The sequence below is a fragment of the Brachyistius frenatus genome, unplaced genomic scaffold (assembly GCF_029030835.1).
Source record: "Brachyistius frenatus isolate BFR_SWC_R1_liver_20210118 unplaced genomic scaffold, ASM2903083v1 Contig_198, whole genome shotgun sequence".
NCBI classification, from domain to species: Eukaryota; Metazoa; Chordata; class Actinopteri; family Embiotocidae; genus Brachyistius; species Brachyistius frenatus.
The window spans coordinates 356764-375919 of record NW_027210797.1 but is presented as its reverse complement, the minus strand read 5'-3'; the positions used below and the strand labels follow the sequence as shown (position 1 = coordinate 375919).

The following is a 19156-nucleotide window of genomic DNA, read 5'->3' as shown; positions in this document are numbered from 1 at the left end:
TCCTATACTCCACAGAGAACTTTACAAAGCAGCTTATTAGTGACTGTTTTCTCTGTTCAAAGCTTGGTCGGTGGTTTAAAGCAAAGAGGAACAAGTGAGGACAGGATCCAATTTGTCAACTGGCTAATACCCAGTGATGGTGTGAGGGTGCAAAATGTCATGTGTATTTTTCTTTCACCCCATGAGGCATGTGTGTGCACGTGTGTGTCAGTGGGTCAGAGCTTCTCCCACAGGACGAGCATACCTTATTGATCAGCCTCATGTGTGTTTAACTGGTCTCTGAGGTATCATCTGACCTCCATTCCTAATCTGTCCATTGTCTCCATCTATTTTCTCTCTCACTAGCTCATCTCTCTATCCCACCAGCCTCCTTTTCATTCATTTCCGTGTGTCCCCCAGCAACCCCCAACCCCCCCCCCACCTTCCCCCATCGCTTCTCTACGTCTCTGTCAGCATCTCATTTAGCTTTCCATCTTTCCGCTTCTTTGTTCTTTCTTATTCTGTCTAGTAATTTAGTCTGCGATTGTAAAGGGGGGGGGGGACACAGGTAAAGGATGGATGGTTAGATGAGAGAAAGTCCAGAATAAAGAAAAAGATGGAGAATGGGAATCATTCAGGAAGATTGAAAAAAATAAAAGACATTCCTCCTGGTTTAAGAAATGCCGGCAAACACTACATTACATCCTTTAGAAATCTGGTTTCACGGTGTTCACAGGAAGAAACGACAGCACAACTACACTTGTATGAGGGTTTACATAATATTAATTTTTGCAAATTCTTACAAAAGATTGGAAACCAATGTTATACAACTCCTCAGCCGAAACTTTAGCAATGAACAAACAAATAATCAAAACCAAGGCAGAAAAGCAACTGGCGTAACCACTCATTTTAATATATTTGAATAGCAAAAAGCAGAGAGCAATGCAGGTCATGGCCCAGCTGGGAATACCTAATTAGGACTGCATGTAAAATATGGAGTCAAATTTTATTCAGGATTTCTTGTTGTTTTCTGTCTTCTTTTTTTCTGTCATGGGGTGTCCAAGCCCACGTGTCCAACATGTGCATTCATAAATTTGGATAGTGGAGCTTAAAGAGAAAGGTAATTGGTTTTAAGGGTGTATTGTTGAAGCTATCAACCAATGAATAAAGCTCTTCCACTTCAAAACTCCTTTTAGCATTTCCTTTCAAAACCAGGCACAATATGGAAAGGAAACCCATGGATGACCTACTTTTTTCACCTTTTTACAGCCCCTTCCCTTCACTCCTGACAGCGCAGGATTCCAACATCAAAAGCAGTGCACCACCTGATAAAAGCACTCATCCCTGATTGGGTTTAATATCCTTAAGCTATGGAGCATCTTCAAGGAGGACGCGGGCATTAAGAAAGACCTGGTACTATATTTGAGGGGGGGGGGGGGGGGAAGAAAAAAAAAGCTTTGGATTGCTTAAAAAAATAAAAAAAAGCCAGGGAGTGAACATCATGGTCAAGCAGTGATTGATATTCTGCATCCTGCTTGGCTTTTTCAGGAAGTCCAAGATGAATGTCTATGACTTAAAATTAAATAAAGAAGATACAATGAGTGAAATGAGCAAGCAGCCCCCACCCGTAATTCCCATCTCTTGTTCGTGGAAGTCATGTGAAGTTCAGGCGTAGTTCATGCAGTTCAGAGATGACAATGTAGTCAAAAGAAAGCCGAGATGGCAAATTAATGACATGATTTCATGATATTGTTCTGCTTGCAGCGACTGTTCCAGCTGCCCCGCTTCAGCAAAGTCGCCTTTTCTCAGCTGACGGCGTGGAGATGAGCAGAGTCGATTGCGATTGGCATTACATCACCCGATTGGTTAACACTTTGATGAAATGTACAACCAAAAGATACAAATAAAACTATTTTATAAATATTCAATAATTTAGAGATTCATCTCTGAAACAAAGAGAGAACACAAAAAGGAGTTTCAGGCAACGACTCTGATGCGGTACTTTTCTTTAACAAAATACCTGCTGCAATAACATGTCGCTGACAAGTTTTAGTCCTATAGTACTTGTTAAGCAATTTCCGACATGAAATCCATAACATGGTTGACTTAATCAGAAAGTCAATAGAAATGTGAGGCCCGGTTATCTCATCCGTGGTACAAAAGGTGACCAGCTCTCATCCTGGATTAGGGCCAATTTGCATTAACTCGCTTGGTAACTTGATTCACAATTAACTATAAATAGTTTTAAATAAAATTTATCCGTGGAAAAGTGTATTTTGGAGAACATTATAAATACCTGCTGCACTTTCCAGTCTTCCAAAACAAAGTGAGCAATGCTTTATTAACCCCACAACAGCAGATGGTGAATGAAAAGAGTGAAAGGTGGATGAAGCCATGGGTGATGAAAACAAAATCAAGAGTCACTTTTGACTTTTGATGTGTATTCATTTGTCTTCCACAAAGGCATAGAAGATCTCTACCCAATAAATCCCTGCCCTCTATACAATGGGAAAGGGGCCAAAACTGAGCTTTTGGGGAAAGTGCTCTTAAATCTAATTCACTGTCATACTGGATGAGAAGATGGTTATTGTCATTACTGTCGTCAGCAAGTCTCCTCCTTCTTAAGTCACAGTCAGTATGACGACATTGGCCGGCAGCACTGTTTAACATTGGTCTAAGAAGGCACTTTGTTGTGTCTGTTTCATCTTCATCCTCATAGAGCGGCCAATGGCCTTGTCGCACTGATTTGATTCAGAGACAAGACCTTCTTTAGAGGTTTCATAGAAAAACAGTGCAGACCTTAAGTCTGTCACCCAAGCAATGCACAAAGAAAAAGAGTGACTGCACAAACCGAAAAGACACCTAACAAACACATCAAGTGCTATAGGCCCACTAAACAGAATGAATTAGTGACAAATCAAAATTTCATTTCAAAACATGGCAAGCACCATTTCAGAAACTGTGGCTCAGCATTAATGCAGTTCTCTGATAAAGCTGGTAACTTTAGCTAATCTGTGAGCACAGTATGGGCTCATTTAAGTAGATTTATTTGGTATCACTCCAAATCCTTAAGCACACCCACCCCCCTCCCCCAATGGTAGTTAAGATTTCTGATATGCTTAAAAGCACACTAATCTGCAGACCCCTATCCATCCCTCTCTCTGAGTAGAGATCTATGCAGGTCAGGCCACACCACTGGTTCTGCAAGACCTGCTGCAGATGTGTGCAGGCTAAAGTGCCTTTTGTTCTTGACCTAAAGCATATCTCATATTAAACACATTTCTATTTTAGAACAGCTGTTAAATTGGGTCTTTGTTGCATCATTCTGTAAAATTAGATGGCAACTGGCAGGACACAAAGACTCCAAAAAGTGTGATAAGGAATTTGTGGTGTCATTATATTAAAAAAATAAATAAATAAAAAGAACAGGAAGGAAGCAGTAGTAATTTTAAGAAATTAAAATGAAATGAGACTGCAGGGTGATCCCATTGCTAAGTGGTCTATGGTCAAATTTATGTTGGACCTAACAGTTAACTGTAGTCCACAGCTCTAATTTTAATTTATAGTGAACATTAGATGTCGTCTACTGATGGCATCTCCAACACTAGATGGATGTCATGCTGTATCATTCTTAACTATGTTCTCCTCAGTAACCATGTTTACATTCTTTGTTTCACTTTGTGATATAGAGCAATAATGGGCTTGTTTTATTTGATCAAGTACTTCTGACACAGCGTATTGGCTATTTAATAGGCCTTGGTCTTAGCTATTTCAGGGTTGTTGTTTTTTTATACTTAATTGGTCAGATTGTAATGGTACACAAATTTTACACTTTGGTTTGTACCTTGGTTTTAGAGTCAAGGTTTGGTACGAATTTAGTGTGGCAGAGAAAACAATAAAGACGCATAACATTATTGTCATTGATATTCAAAAAAATTAATAAAGTTAAGTATCTTAATGGCCATAATTCGTAACTAATTCTTAATTAAAACAAAGGCATATTACACTATTTTAAACTTTTGAATGAGAACCAGCCCTGTGGTTCAGTGTGACAAAAACAGCAGTTCCGATAATGGATCCGAGACTGCAACCAAACATTAAATAAAAACAAGATAAATCATACCTGAATGAAACTATAAAATTGATTTCCCGGTCCCTGTTTTGTGTGTCATGTGTATCCTAAATCAGAAAAGAGACCGTTTCTGTTCACAGCTTTATCTTCACCTCCTTTAGCCTTGTGTGTAGAAAGGAATAAATTGTTAATGACAAACTTTGTATTCTATTAAACCCAAACATGGATTTTAAAATGACACCATGACATGGTCTGGTCGTTTTTGGTAAGAAACTGTGGTAAGAAAGCACACACACTGGGAAACATACACCGACACACAAACACACAGTTCACTCTCCTTCAGTGTTTCCGGTCTACCCTGGATTATCATTTTCCTGAAATTCAATACTCGTCTACTCATCTCCGGTTGGCTTTAGCTATGGTGTGCGCATGTGTGTGCGCCTGTGTTTACACAGGTGTGTTAAGGTAAGGATGTTGACTTTTATATTTGAATGTTTTGTATGTAACAAGGTCAAGTGTGTGACCTATTAAAACAAATGAGGTGTGAATGTTTAGAGAACACTGTGTGTGTGTGTGTGTGTGTGTGTGTGTGTGTGTGTGTGTGTGTGTGTGTGTGTGTGTGTGTGTGTGTGTGTGTGTGTGTGTGTGTGTGTGTGCGCGCGCGTGTGCATGCAGCCCTGCTCTGAAATATTAGATAAGTGATTTGTGTGCCCTTGAGTCTTGTGGCGTGAACTAGTGTTTTATGCGTTGGCACTTTAATCACAAGCTCAGCTGAGTGCTGAAAACGGGGAGCATTCATGTGGACAAGAGGTGACTATATGACAATATCTCAACTGTAAAAAAAACAACTAAATGTGTCCATGTTTTGTTTTGTGACTACTCTGGACAGATACAAAAAACAAAAACTAAACCAGTTTACACATTGACACTTTTTAATATATATATATATTTTTTTTTTTTAATTTAAGTCAGTTAACAATCAAACTAAGCACACATTTGTTCTCCTCAACTTTCTGTTACCTTGTTCTTATTCCCCATTATTACGCATCTGTTGAGTAGCTATGTTTACATTGTCGAGTTTACTCCTGCTTCTTTCATGCTTAGTAATCCTCTCAAAATATGGTTGAGATCCAGAAAAACCTGACTTGACCAGATACCATCCCCTCTGAATATAAAACAAAGCAAAAAAAAATGTTTGAGACACTTTATATCAGAGGCGGTTTGTTAATACGAGGCGCTGGGGCGTCACCCCCATCGACGTCGGTAGAAAAAAAAAAAAAGTACTACTTTAACATGTAAAACATGAATTATATAATAACAGTTTGCAGGTAAAATGCACCTAGTAGTCTGTCAGCGCCTGTAAGCATTCAATAAAAAGTGTTTACAAATTGTATGTATGTATATTTCCTTCAACTTTTGTCAACCACGGGACCTTAGGCTGCTCTTCAATTGGTTATTTTAGATTTACCACGGGTCGCACAGCTCTGTGCCCCGGACCCTCCCTCTTTTATTGGCAGGGAATTGGTATTGTTTTAAGTTGTTGTTTTTTTTTTTTTTTTATCTAATGTGATTGGACAACTCTTGACTTTCAGGTTCACCTCACATCCGCCATTACGTAATTACACGGTTACTTCTGCTTCTTTGCTATCTGACCGGCAGTGGAACGGCAACTTAAAGCAGAACTGCGGAAAAATGGTGTCTTTTCTGGGGATGAGACGAGTACTCGGCTGAAACGAGTACCCGGAGTGTACTTTTGACGAGTACGAATATCACCCAAGTAAATGTGTCGATATCTATGTTGATGAAGGCTTTTAACAGACACCAGCTGTGTGCACACAGCATCACACAGAGCCCCGTCTCTGGGGTGGGCTTTGTAAGCACTCAAAATCTTTTTTTTTTTTTTTTTTTTTTTTTGCACTCGGGTGAAACAAAACAAACAACAACAACAAAAAATTTTATGCTTGCAGACATGCTTGCAGCCTTAACTGCTACAACTCAAACTAATAGGAAACACAGTCAACATTTTTTTTTTATCATATCAAAAATGTGATCGATACTATGGTGAATTTTACCCCCGACAGACGCCCACAAAAGTCAGGCATCTACCATTCAACTATTTAATAAAATTACATCTGCGTTAGTCATCCATGGTGCCACACAAAAATGAGTGATGTGCAAAAGATACATGTATTTGGGGACTTCTTTTTAATAACTTAGTAGGACACTCTAGTCAATTGGGCTATAACTCACAAACTTAAAGAAAAGACGAACATGGATATGAAACAAGCCAAGAAGTAACCATGCATGGTCGAACAGAGGTTCACTGTATTATCTTGTAAACTTCCCTAGAGGCCAGAGGTCAACATATACAGTATAAGAATTCATATAATAGAAAGGATAGTATCAGTTAAACTGGTGGATTTGGGTGCACTGGAAAATGATGTAACATTCAACCAAACGTATTATATCTCATAAGTAAACATTCAGTCACAGTAGCACACTGCACAGTATTTCTGCTATAAAAGGTCAGAAAATAAGGATCTGTTGTCTGTCTGCATGACACCTCGCAAGGTGTATTATTTTCCAGAAAAGAGCTTGTGCTTCTATCCTCCAGTTGAAGGACAGTTTGATGTCGTCTCTAGCTAACCTCCTAGCCCACCTGCCGCCCTATAATGGCCAGAGCTGAAAGATGGGTTTTGGGTGTGTGCCAAAACTGCTGACAGCAGGATGCAACGCAAGGTCGTTTTGCTTATTTGAAACAGCTGGCTGGATGCACAGTCCACTAAGAGAGGTTATGAGCAGACATAAACTCTTCACCCACCAACATCTGCCTGATTCACCCACAACTGTTTCCTGGCTACCCTCTCTCTGGCTTATCCTCCAACCAGGTTTTCCACAATGCTCCAGTATGGGAATAAATAGTTCTGGCTTAAATTTCACAATGTAATCAAAACATTGGGCTTTGTGGGAGCACCCAGAGCATAGCAGCCAGGCAGAGCAGTGGTACAGGGAGGGGAATTAAGGAAGGGTGGGGAGGGGGCAAGAGATCAGGCGTTAATTTATGTAACCAAGGTCAGCTATAGGAAAAACACAATAATCCTTGCCAAAGGCAAAAACAGTAAAAGCACAAGGGAGGAGGGCTGACTGAGGAGAGGGAAATATGAAAACAAACAGATAATAGTCTCAGTGAGTAGGCTTCCATTTGCGTGGCCTGAGCTTCTGGTTTGGCACAATGAGGAGTAATTGGGAGCAGCCACCGACACTTTAAATAGCTGCTGAATGCGGTGGGATGTGGTTTGAGGGGGGAAGTGAACTTGACGAGGGGAGGAAACTCAAATCCCATGAGCCATTGTGTAATTCAGATGAATTGAAGTAAATAATTTGAAAGGTTTGACTGATTAATCTATACCGGGGGTCTCCAACCAGTAGCTTGCAAGCTACTAGCTCAGTACGTGTTTGTGTTGCGTATCAATTAGTTATTGTTCACATAAAATACATTTATCGAGATGGTTTGCTAGAGCTCAGTTATGTGAATAAATATAAAAGTGCCCGAGAGCTACACGAGTTGAATACTATATGGAAAAAAAAAACCATAAATTAGGGCAACCATTTGTTTGACTTAATGAAACTTTTGCACAAGCACTAGACCAAATAGAGAAAATTTTAGTTTCCTACCTGTGGAAGTTCAGTGCACTTTTCCTTCCATATCCAATCTTTCCATGGCTCCCATGAGGACTTATCCAAACCTGAAGGAAGACACGGTTAGAAAATCCAGAGAGATCCGTCTTAGCTAATATTGTTCAGTACAACAAAAAATACCTTTGTGAACATGAAGAGGATAGAGCCACAAAAGTAACCTTTTAAAAACTAGACAAATGACTGCCACAGAGAAGAGAGCCTGGTACAATATAAAACAAACTCCATGGAGTACTTCTATAACTTCCACTCAAAGCTAAGGACTGCGCATGGTTTGGAAATAATCACAATTCAAATTGAATATGACAAATATTGAACACAATGAGACTAATTTCTACTAGACTATTGAAGTGTATATTACCAAGAGCAACCAAGCTGCATGGCCTAATTCTGGAAAACAGATTAATTGAATGAAATCTGGATCCTTCTCTGCCTTTGCACTTACTAAATTATCTCTTTGTGCTTGTCCTTTACCAGATCTCCTAAAGCTGTAAAAGTTGTATGATTGCCTCCCACATGAGATCCAAATAACAGTCTTTTTTCGGGAGGCTGCCTTAACACGGACAAAAGTTGGTCAAACTTGGAGTTTTCCTAATTCACTCTCAAAACTATATATATATATATATATAAAAAAGGAGTTGTTTTGTTTTAATGTATAGGCTTCTACCAGCAGCCACTACCACTGCTCTGTTTCCTGGATTTGTTGGGTCTTGTTTTGTGCGATTCCTTCAGGTGAAAAGCTGACTCACTCAAACTATTTTTCAAATTCATTTTTGACCCAGAAAAGATTGATGGACTGGCAGGTTTCATGAGACAGTAACAGAAAGGATTGAAGTCTGAGTCTGGCGCACTTTTTAATCTGAGAACATTAGTAGATACATTCAGCTCGTGGGGACTGGATGCAATGAAGTTGTGTCCAGCTCTTTTGACACAAGACCAAATGAAGAAACCTGATTTAAGAACTGCCACACAAGAACAGCCCAACGAATTGTCTCAAATTAAGGGGGAACTTTACTGCAGTTGTATTTAAGCCTAAAGTACTCTCTTTATGGCCACACAAATGGACTGCTAACTTCAGCCAGGCTTAGGGCCGGATACACAACTTTGTCACGTGTATGGCGCGAACCGAACTGCCTTGATACTATCTAGTATTCAATACTCAAAAAGCTTTGGTTTTAAGATGCATAACTTTTGCCATTGCCAAAAGGAACTTGACTCAACTCAAATCAGGTTAGATGAATATGGGTGAGATGAATATGGGTGAGAAAAATATAATTCCCACAGCACAATTAAAGAAAACACGAGTTACATACTTCAAAGCAAGTAAAACTGTCAAAAAAAAAAAAAAGGGTTCTCATGAGAAAACAGACATGAAAACTAACCATTTCCAGGCCGTATAAATTCCTAAAATAAGTGTCAGCTTTCTCCCTTGACCTGGCAATGGTGGTGATTATGGTAGCACCATAATGTTCTTTCTCTTTTTAAGTGGCTTCTAAATTTTATCCATTCACTGGAGCATATTGATATCCCAAACACAAAGAAAACAGCTCTTCACAGGAGGAAATGACACCGAGTCGGAAAAAACAACAGAGACCATATTCCTGAGGTTGTTAAGCCGACGGTCTTAAAACTACCACTGACAGTGTGCCTTTGGCCACAAGTGCTCTGTAATTAAATGCCAGAAATTTCAGCCTTTTTTCCCTCCTTGGAAAATATATACAGGGTCTAAATACAACTCCTGCCCTGCCCTCAGCCTTGCTGGCACAGGGCTGATGCCATCCTGCTTCATTCCTCAACACACGTATAGTCATTCCATCTCAGAATGAAAAAGGATTTACCCACCCATCGTAATGGGCCATACTGTCAAACTGAAACACACTTGGCATTTACCCTACACAATTTTAGAATGGTGATTCTAGGGACTTGAGATCTTACAAAAACCTGTACAGTCAGTGCAACACACAAATGGAGACAGACAGTTGTTATCTCTCTCTCTGTATATATATATAAAAACTGTTCTCACATAAATATTTTTTTAGCGCCCAATAAAATATATATCCTGTACAAATGTGAAAAAAATATCTTGAAAATATCCACACGTATGAAACTAAAGTTAACAAACATATTTCTGCTCTATACACAAATATTTTTCACATTAAATATATTTAATAGAAATCCACAAATATTTGCATTTAATAGTATTTACCGTTTCCATCGAAAGCCTATTTTGTTTGATAAACAAACTATTGAACTTGCATTTACAAACCCTTAAATGCACCGCTTAAAAGGAAGGAGACATCTGACTGCCTACAGATAATTCCCTGTTAAAAAATTTATTTATGAATAGAGCAGGGTCAGGGAACACTGAAAGAACGTGCAAATAAATCCAGTTAAGTTCACAAATTAAAAGCACTTTGCAAATGGAAGTTCGCAGTATGTACATAAATGTAACTTCCATTACATATATTTAAAACAAGAAATTGTGAGTGGGTCAGAAATATTTATTGACCTTGTATGTTTATATGTGGATGATTTTTTTTTTTACCTGTATAGGTAAAATTAATATTTCTGCATGCATCCAAAAATATTTTGATGTAAAGAGTCATTTATATATAAATCCCAAAGTACATTTGTAGGGCTGTGTGCATTCATTATGAGACTGTCTTGACTCCATACCCCTATTACCAATCCAGATGAGGCTAAAACACAAAAACACTAAAGGCTTTTTTCCACCAGTTCAAATCGCCATCATTAATGCCAATGCATATCCCAGCATTTGGGTCACAGTGCCTGTTAGCACCGTCCCAAGAATCGGGTCACTTTGTTGCTCTGCTGAAGATACGATCAACAATCAAGAGTCAGAAGAAGTGAGTTTGATGTTGGAAGTGCAACACAAACAATGGCCCTCATTTCAAAGATGAAAGTAAAGACATGCTAGTCGAATAATTCAGAGTGACTATCGAACAGTAATTTTGCTTTAAAAACCCATCCCTAGTACATTGCCGCATCAAGCAAATACTTCCATGTGAGGCATTTCGGGAACATCGGTGAAGTGCAGTGTCGATAGTGATCATTTGCATGCAAAGCATTTAGGGGACATTGCTACTGTTAATTGTAGCTACAGAAAACAACTTGGGTTAGACTCTCCCCCTCTAAAATTTAATGAAAACTGAAGGTTTGTACAGTAATGTGTAATATAATTTTTTTTATGGATTGTATAACACTGGTACTGAAAAAACTACCAGTGCTGCAGTCAAGGTATCAATACTACCAATATTGAAAAGTTTTGAATGATACCCAGCCACACGTTTCAGTGTTGCAGCTCAATAAAACTGACTCGAAGAATTCCACTTCTTGAAGCTCATGATTTCTACATGAAATTCCACTGAAAAATGTGAAATTCAAACAACAAAAACATGTACCACATATTAGTGTGTGTACAATCCAACTGTGACACTAATTAGTATGAGATTGTTTTGACTGCCCTCTATGCAGGGTATCAGGTCAGTATAGTAATCAGTTTGTTGCATATGATCGATTGGCAGCAAAGTGAACATGTGTAATCAATAAGGGCCAGAAGGGCAGTGTTAATATAACCTGACGACATCCTCAGTATTGCATACATTAACGATAGCGGAAGCAGCCAGTGAACCTCAGTCTACAGTTTGGGTCAGTACCATTTTTTGGGCATTTAGAAGTTCAGAGTATTATATCTATAAATGTACACGTGCAATTCTGTTGGTATGACTTCATGGCTAAAGTCAGATTACTTCATCACACATTTTGGATGCAAAGTGAAGTTAGAATAAAGATGAAGACATTTCTACATGGTTTCTCCTCAACTATCACAGTCTCATAGAGACAAAGAAACATGAAATAAGAGATAGAAGCCAAATAGAAGCACTGGCAGGGTTCAACGTAAACATTTTTCCCCACTCAGAGTTTTACTGGCCCTTCATATATTGTAACTGGCCCGGCTCCAAAAAAAATTAAATGACGCTTTCCCCATAATTTTGTTGATTTATTATACACAATACGTACAACAGTGATGTTTCTTATGGTTTTGGTTGTTGAGGATAAAAGAAGAGGATTTATAACATCTTCATGAGTTTGGATGAAATAAATAAGAGTGATTAGCAGGTTGAGAATGACTTTGTTGTGACGGGTGAAGCGACCTCTGACTGATGTGTCTTCATGTAGTTTAGAGAGGCAGCGTGTAACCCAAGTTATTTCCTGTACCTACAATTTACTGATGTTCCCTGAACACCTCACATTCAGAAGCGGTAGACGCTTCGATTTACGGATTTTCCCGGTAGATGGTAGATTGGTGGCTGGGCACACAGTAGCACCTCTGAAGCGTGTGCAACTCAGACAGGTGGTTGGCCAAACCTTTTCATTTAGGTGTACCAGCAGCACATAATTGAGGAGCACCCAAGACTTTTCACCGCACCTTTTGACCCAAACTCAAATTGTGATTGTGAATACATGATACTGCCCACTCAATTAAGGAGTGTTTACAATCTTTGCATCCTAAATGAGCGTAGCCCTCAGGATGTATTTTAAAACTATTGGAGCAGCCATTAAACCAATCGACATTGACCGTTATATACCTGATTTTGTGCACCGAAAATGGTACCACAGCCATCATCGTTGGAACTACTTCTGCACTTAGCCACCCCCACTGGTCAATGACTTGTACACCCTTCAGATTGACGGACTGAGCAAACCTAATTGTAAAACAAGGTTTCCAGACAATAGTCAGCGCAAACTGAAGATGTGAGCAATAGTTGTGCGGAACCAGGCTGAGCTGATGGTATATAAATAGAAAAGTTATAAATAACGTTAATTATAATAATCATCATCATCAGTAACAGATGTCAAATGTGTCATAGGTAGTCCAATTGACGCCGACTGAAAATGAGGCTGTAGTAAGAAAAGATGTCTCATTCTGTTGCTTAAACTGCTAACGATGATATCTTGCCTAAATCACCAACAGACGGCAGAGATTTGCACCTGTAGCATCACAAGCGGTGTTGCAGAAATTTGTTTTGTAACCTCACACAATCAAATTTAAAATGTTTCTTTTCCTTTGACATGATGCGGAATAATGAATCGAATACGCAGGAGCAGCAGCAAAAAAATGCTTTGGGGCAAATCAATGAGGATAACCCCATCCCCACCTCCTCCCCGCTGTGCCAAACTAATGAAGCATACAGTATTTAGTTCATTTAATCTTAGGACAAATGAGTCAAACAGAGCAACACTATTAAATGACAACTGTTATACAAAAGAGTTCATTTGTGAGAAAAAAAAGTTTAACTTTGCAATTTTCCATTTTCTTTGCATAAAACTATTGTGTTTTGAACTGAAATTATAAAAGTCTCCCTGTTTTTTAAATTCATCCACAGGTGACTTGCCTCTTAATCTAGCACAGACCCAAATTGATACCTAATTCACTACAAGGCAAGGTTGTTTAATTTTAATTTCTTTCAAATGATGGGAAGAAAATCATATCATGCACATTTTTTGTTTCCACTACATTTGCTCAGCAATGCCAGTCACAAAAAGACTGCTTACAACACTCACCAGGGATTTTAAATTCTTATGTAATGCAAATCAGACAAGCCAAAGTAATTTTTTTTCTGGCGTCTTTTACATGTAAAACTGAGGCTCCACAAGTTCTATAAAAGGTAAAAACAGAAGATTGTTAATGGTTGCAGAGCACAAGCCCATGAGTACAGAAACATTAGTATTTCCATTTTTCAATGGATACATACAGTGGAATGCAAGGCAAGGCAGCTCAGGAGGCACAGGCAGCAGTAAGGCAGGCAGAGGTGGTAGGGAGAGTGCAGCAAGAAAGTGGAGGCTTCGGTCTGAGCACAGGGGGCCCAATGTGGAATAAGGATGCCCCCCCCCCCCCCCCCCCCAGAAAGAAGGAAGCTACTGATTGATCAGGTGTGTCGTGAGGAGGAGTCAGAGAAATATATGTTAGGGCAATTGCTGAGGGTAAGCAGTTCACCAGTAGGTGAACTGGGAGAGTGTAGAGAAGAGAAGACTTAGTTGGAGGGACCTCTGGTCCATGGAGTCGAGTCGTATAGGCTTTCTGCTGGGAGCAACGTACGACGTGCTTCCATCGCCATAGAATGTCAAGCAGTGGGTAGGTGAGGATGGAACTTGTCCTTTATGCTCAGCGGGAGAACGCATTTTGTCGGGTTGTAAGATTAGTTTCACACAGGGTAGGTACACATGGAGGCATAAGCAGGTACCGAGGTGCTTGGCTGCTGCCATCGAGAAGAGGAGAGTGGAAGTAAGAGCAGGGAAGAGTGGAAACAGTAAGGCAGCTATTCGTTTTGTCAGAGAGGGAGAGGAAAGCAGGGGAGGAAAGGGCCCAGATCGGCAAACTGTCAGTTTGTGTTAAATAAAGGTAGAGACGGGGAAATGCAGGTAGGTCTGGGTAGAGAGCTTCTGATTACACAATAAAGAAATTGTACCAGCCAGAGGCCAGATATTGTATTGTGGTCAGTTATCCAGCGAATCATTTATTTCATTGAGCTGACGGTGCATTGGGATGATAATATTGATAAAGCTTATGAAAGGAAAAGGGAAAGATATTCCGAACAAGAAGCTGAGCTAGAGGGGCGGGGGTGGGGTGTAAGGATGCATTGTGTAGAGGTAGGTTATTGAGGGTTCATTGTGTGGTAACAACAGCACTATTGCGGGAGCTCGGAAACTGTGGACGGACCCTGCAGCAGGCAGTGAGGGAAATGGCAGAAGCAGCCGAGTCAGTTTACCCCCTGCAGTGTTATTCTACTTTAATTTGTAACTTTGTGGATTGTATAACTACAGTGTAAACTCAAGTGACATGTAGTTGCTGATGACGGACTCCCAAGATGAACGGTAACCCCAAAAGGTACAGTAGATTGTGTTTTCAATTAAATAGTTGATAATATAAATAATTCTTAAAATATCTTGGAATTGCAATAAATGCACACTAGATGCAAGATAAATGAATCTATTTATAAATCAATCTTTATGTTTATTTCTATTAATCTACAAATTTAATGACTTGTAATATCCAACAGTTTTAACACCACCAAGTCCCATTAAAGATTAAAAAAAAAAAATAATAATAAAAAAAATAATAGTGCCATTCTACAGAAATGGTTTTGGTTTAAGGGCTTGGTACTAACCTTTGATGCTTTTTTGGCACTGAGGGAACTGGTTTGGAAGCATCAGCCCCAAAAAATGTCCTGTCAATTGGTACCAAAACATGTACCACATATTAGTGTCTGTACAATCCAACTGTGACACTAATTAGTATGAGATTGTTTTGACTGCCCTCTATGCAGGGCATCGGGTCAGTATAGTAATCAGTTTGTTGCATATGATCGATTGGCAGCAAAGTGAACATGTGTAATCAATAAGGGCCAGAAGGGCAGTGTTAATATAACCTGACGACATCCTCAGTTAACGATAGGGGAAGCACCTCATAGTCTACAGTTTGGGTCAGTACCATTTTTTGGACATTTAGAAGTTCAGAGTATTATATTTATAAATTGACATGCACAGTGCTGTTTGTATGACTTCATGGCGAAAAAGTCAGATTACTTCATCGCACATTTTGGACGCAAAGTGAAGTTCCATAAAGATGAAGACATTTCTCCATGGTTTCTCCTCAACTATCACACAGTCTCATGTAATCAAACATCAAAAGGAAACGTGAAATACGAGATGATGAATACACTACAGTACATGTTCTCCAAGCATGTCAAATGTGCCATTCAGTTTTGTACTAAGAGTTTACGATGTTTTCGGTTAACAACCCTGCAAACTCTAGAGGTGACAGGGTACAAAACAGGCAAGAACTCCAAAGGAATTCTCTGGAAGAAAACTTTAGCGATTTAAATATTGCTGTCAGTCTTTTTTTTTGGGTGGGGAGGGGGGTGGGGGGGGGTTAAGATTGGGTTACAATGAGAAAACTTGTTTTAGTATAAAAAAAGAAAAAAAAGAAAAAAAGAAAGAAATTTACTTGTATAAACAGCTACAATTATTATTTTTTTTATTATTTTTTTTAATCAAATTAAACATTTTCCTTGAGTAAAGTTGACTGAATGTACCTTCATTAAGACACACGGAGACGAACAATAACTCTGCATGCACCAGAAATGATAACAGAATATAATATATACTATACATCTTTAAAATATTTTTCAAACTACCATATTAAATTAATGCTACAAAGCTGAACATGTGACCAACTTAAATGACCCTTCCATGATCTCCCACAAGCAGAAACACCACCCATGTTATCCAATGTTAAATTTTCCCTAACATTCTCAAAAGTATCGCACACCGCAAAACTATAACACAAGCTTATTTCAAGTTGAGGGGGAAAAAAAATAAATAACAATTCTCAGTTACTCCAGTGGAAACAATGTCTAATTTGTTTCTGTAAAACACAGCAATAGTGTTAAAACCAGAGGGCTAGTTTGTGCTATAAAAACTTAAATGGTATTAACTGCTGAGTGATGCATGAGGTAAACCACAAACTCTTTACAGCCCTGCCTTTTTTCTGCACACAGGAAGACTAAATGGAGGGGAGCCAAGTTAGGTAAATAAATTTACCTAAAATGTATTTATTCATTTACTTATTCACAAATTTGCAAACCATAAATAATAGTTGATAATCATGTTTTTAATTGTTTGTCCGTTAGAACAAAGAAATATATATAAGCGAAAAGTTTCCCTCAGCTAAACGGTTGCTAAAAAGGCGGCTTCCTGAAGTCACACCCTAGCTATATCAGATTACACATGAAAAGGGGAACTTTCAAGGTATAAATCATTTTGAGGAAGCTTTTGTTATTTTGTGTCACCCACACCCATGGAATGACTACATATGTCAGTATTGAAAAGTTTGAGTAAAATGAAAATAGGAGGTGTGGCTAATAACAACTAAAAAACACACACACACAAAATTTATAGAGTGATCCAAAACCCTAGAAACAGAGACCTGGTTCTTTCTCAGCCAGATTAAAGCTGATGAGGTGGAGCAGGTGGAAAAGATTATGGCTGGTAAGAAATAACAAAAAAAACAAAAAATGTTAAGCTTTCCATTAATAACACGGAGGAGAGAATACCCCTGGCTTTATAAAAGTGATATGCAAACTTGTCGCAATTGGGGAGGGGTGGGGCCACCCTCCCCCCCAAAGATTGTCTACCTGGGGGTAACACCGCAGAAGTGTAGTATGTTGAGTTGAGCTCCTAATATTGCAACTTTTACACCAGCACGGCGCTTTTTAGGACAAAACTGTAAATTATTTGCACAGTGTGGTTCTGTTTTTTATTCAGGATTACAGTAAGCTAAATAAAGAATGGAACCAAAATTTCAAATCAGTTTGAGGAATGTCTAAATCAAAGCCTTGTAAATCCAACCCAGTGCAGCCTGCGTGCTGTGACACTGTGCCAAAGCTCAGCTTACCAGCAAGCAGCAAAGGCTGCCAGGAAATACTGTGGGCTCACAGGGCATTCACATTCACAGGCAAACAGACGGAGCCAGTCACATATGGATGCAAACATTTTAGCATGAGTCTGGGTACCTCTGGGCTGTTAAAACCAAAAGGGCAATGCATTTGTGGCAATGTAGGAATAACAGAGCCCCGTGACTCCTGACCCCTGGGAATGTGCATGTAAAAAGACACTTATAAAAACCGGCTTTAAAAATACTGTCCTGCTGGGGCAACATGTCTACTGTCTGTACATGGCATAAGGGAACCAGTGTCTCCTATAGCCACATAACGGCAATAGTGAAGCTAACAAAAGTTGAGATTTAAATTTGGATGATTCCACAAATGAAAAGTCCAATAAACATTTACTGGTTACGTCTTCGCAAACGTGAGGACTTGCTGCGAAGGGAGCTCCATTAACCGGAACCAGTATATTATTAGCACACATGTAGGAATATTAAATCAATTAAATCAACTACTGTACAGATAATAGAATTTCATTTAAAATGTTGGTGTTGTATTAGAAAAAAACCATGTCAGTCTAAAAATATATGTACATATATTCTTCTTTAGGTTTTTGCATCCGTGGGAATATTATCATGTAATGTGTTCAAATCTGCCAGAACAAATGGTTGGCCCTGACGGTCCATATCGCTACGTATGTACATACTTAAATACCTAAATACTTTTAACAAACATATTCAAAGCCCACTTACTAGTTTTTTCTAGAACCTTAAATATCATCCCATGATCTTCATTAACGGATTGAATGCTTTTACTAGTTTATTTGTTTTTGGCTGTTTTGAATCGAAAAAAAAAAAAAAGAACCTAATTGATGAATTGATAGTAAATTAATCAATCTGGCAAACTGAGGCTTTTATCTGTTCAATTCGATATTTGAGGTGATTCCATTTCTTTATTACCAGTTTTGCCATTTTTGCTTTTTCTTTCATTGCAAGATTATATAACCCACTATGGGCTGAGAAAATATAATGAAAATTGCTGATGAGTGGATATTGGCTTTTTTTTCAACAGGGGACACCGATATTCACTTTGTATACCTAAAGCAGTGTATGGCAATTTTTTACTAATGGAGTCCACCAGCAGCCAGGCATGGTCCTGAACTTTTAACACGCCTTTCCATTTGTCTTTGGCCCTCCATAGAAACCCCCATTTTCCCAGACTTGAGAGTCCCTCCCCCCCCCAGGATGTTTAAAGGGAGCTAAGGGGGAGTAAGTCAATTTAGGGGGAGCTGTCTTGAGAAAAAGGGTGTTTCTAGGGAAACTGAGTGTTCACTGTTCTCCAGCAGTGCTCATGTTTGCCACTTGGCAACTAGTGACTGTCGGTATTTTAAAAAGGCTGCTTACATGCTTGCCTGCATACCACTCAAATCCACACATACACACTTGCAGGAAAAGGAGGGGGAAAAAAAACTTGGCTGGTGTCACCACAGCAGGTGTTGCTTGTATTGTTGCATCTGGAGTCAAAAGCCAAAGCAAGCTGCCTGACATCATGTAGATGATATACAATTTTAAGGGTGCTTTCAAGTCCATTATTTAAAAGCATAATCCACAATGAATGGCCATCAGTTTGACTGCAGTCTTGGATTTCAGAGGATAATTCAGAAAAGCTGAAAGAGATTTTACAACAATTATCATCCCCTAAATATACCTAAATAAATCTCTAAAAAGTGTGTGTGTGTGTGGGGGGGGGGGGGGGGTCTGAAGATGTTTCCACAAACGCTTGATTGACTTTACAAAGTTTACTTTCACAGAAGTTATTTGGATACGGAAGACTCTCTTCAGTCACATCCACTCACCTGTCCTCCCTCTGCGACAAAAAAAAAAAAAAAAAAAAAAAAAAAGGAGTTTGTAGTCAACGCCAGCTGTTTTATAACTGACAGACA

General features: G+C 39.0%; 1 protein-coding gene across 1 annotated transcript in view; it reads right to left on the bottom strand.

Moving 5' to 3' along the window:
• The window catches only part of plxnb1b (plexin b1b), a 110275-nt gene that overhangs the window by 79829 nt on the left and 11290 nt on the right, over positions 1 to 19156 (bottom strand). The window contains exon 2 of the mRNA XM_069718751.1: positions 7727 to 7797. The gene's annotated coding sequence lies outside the window, so the exon portion shown is untranslated. The remainder of the gene's footprint in view (positions 1 to 7726; positions 7798 to 19156) is intronic.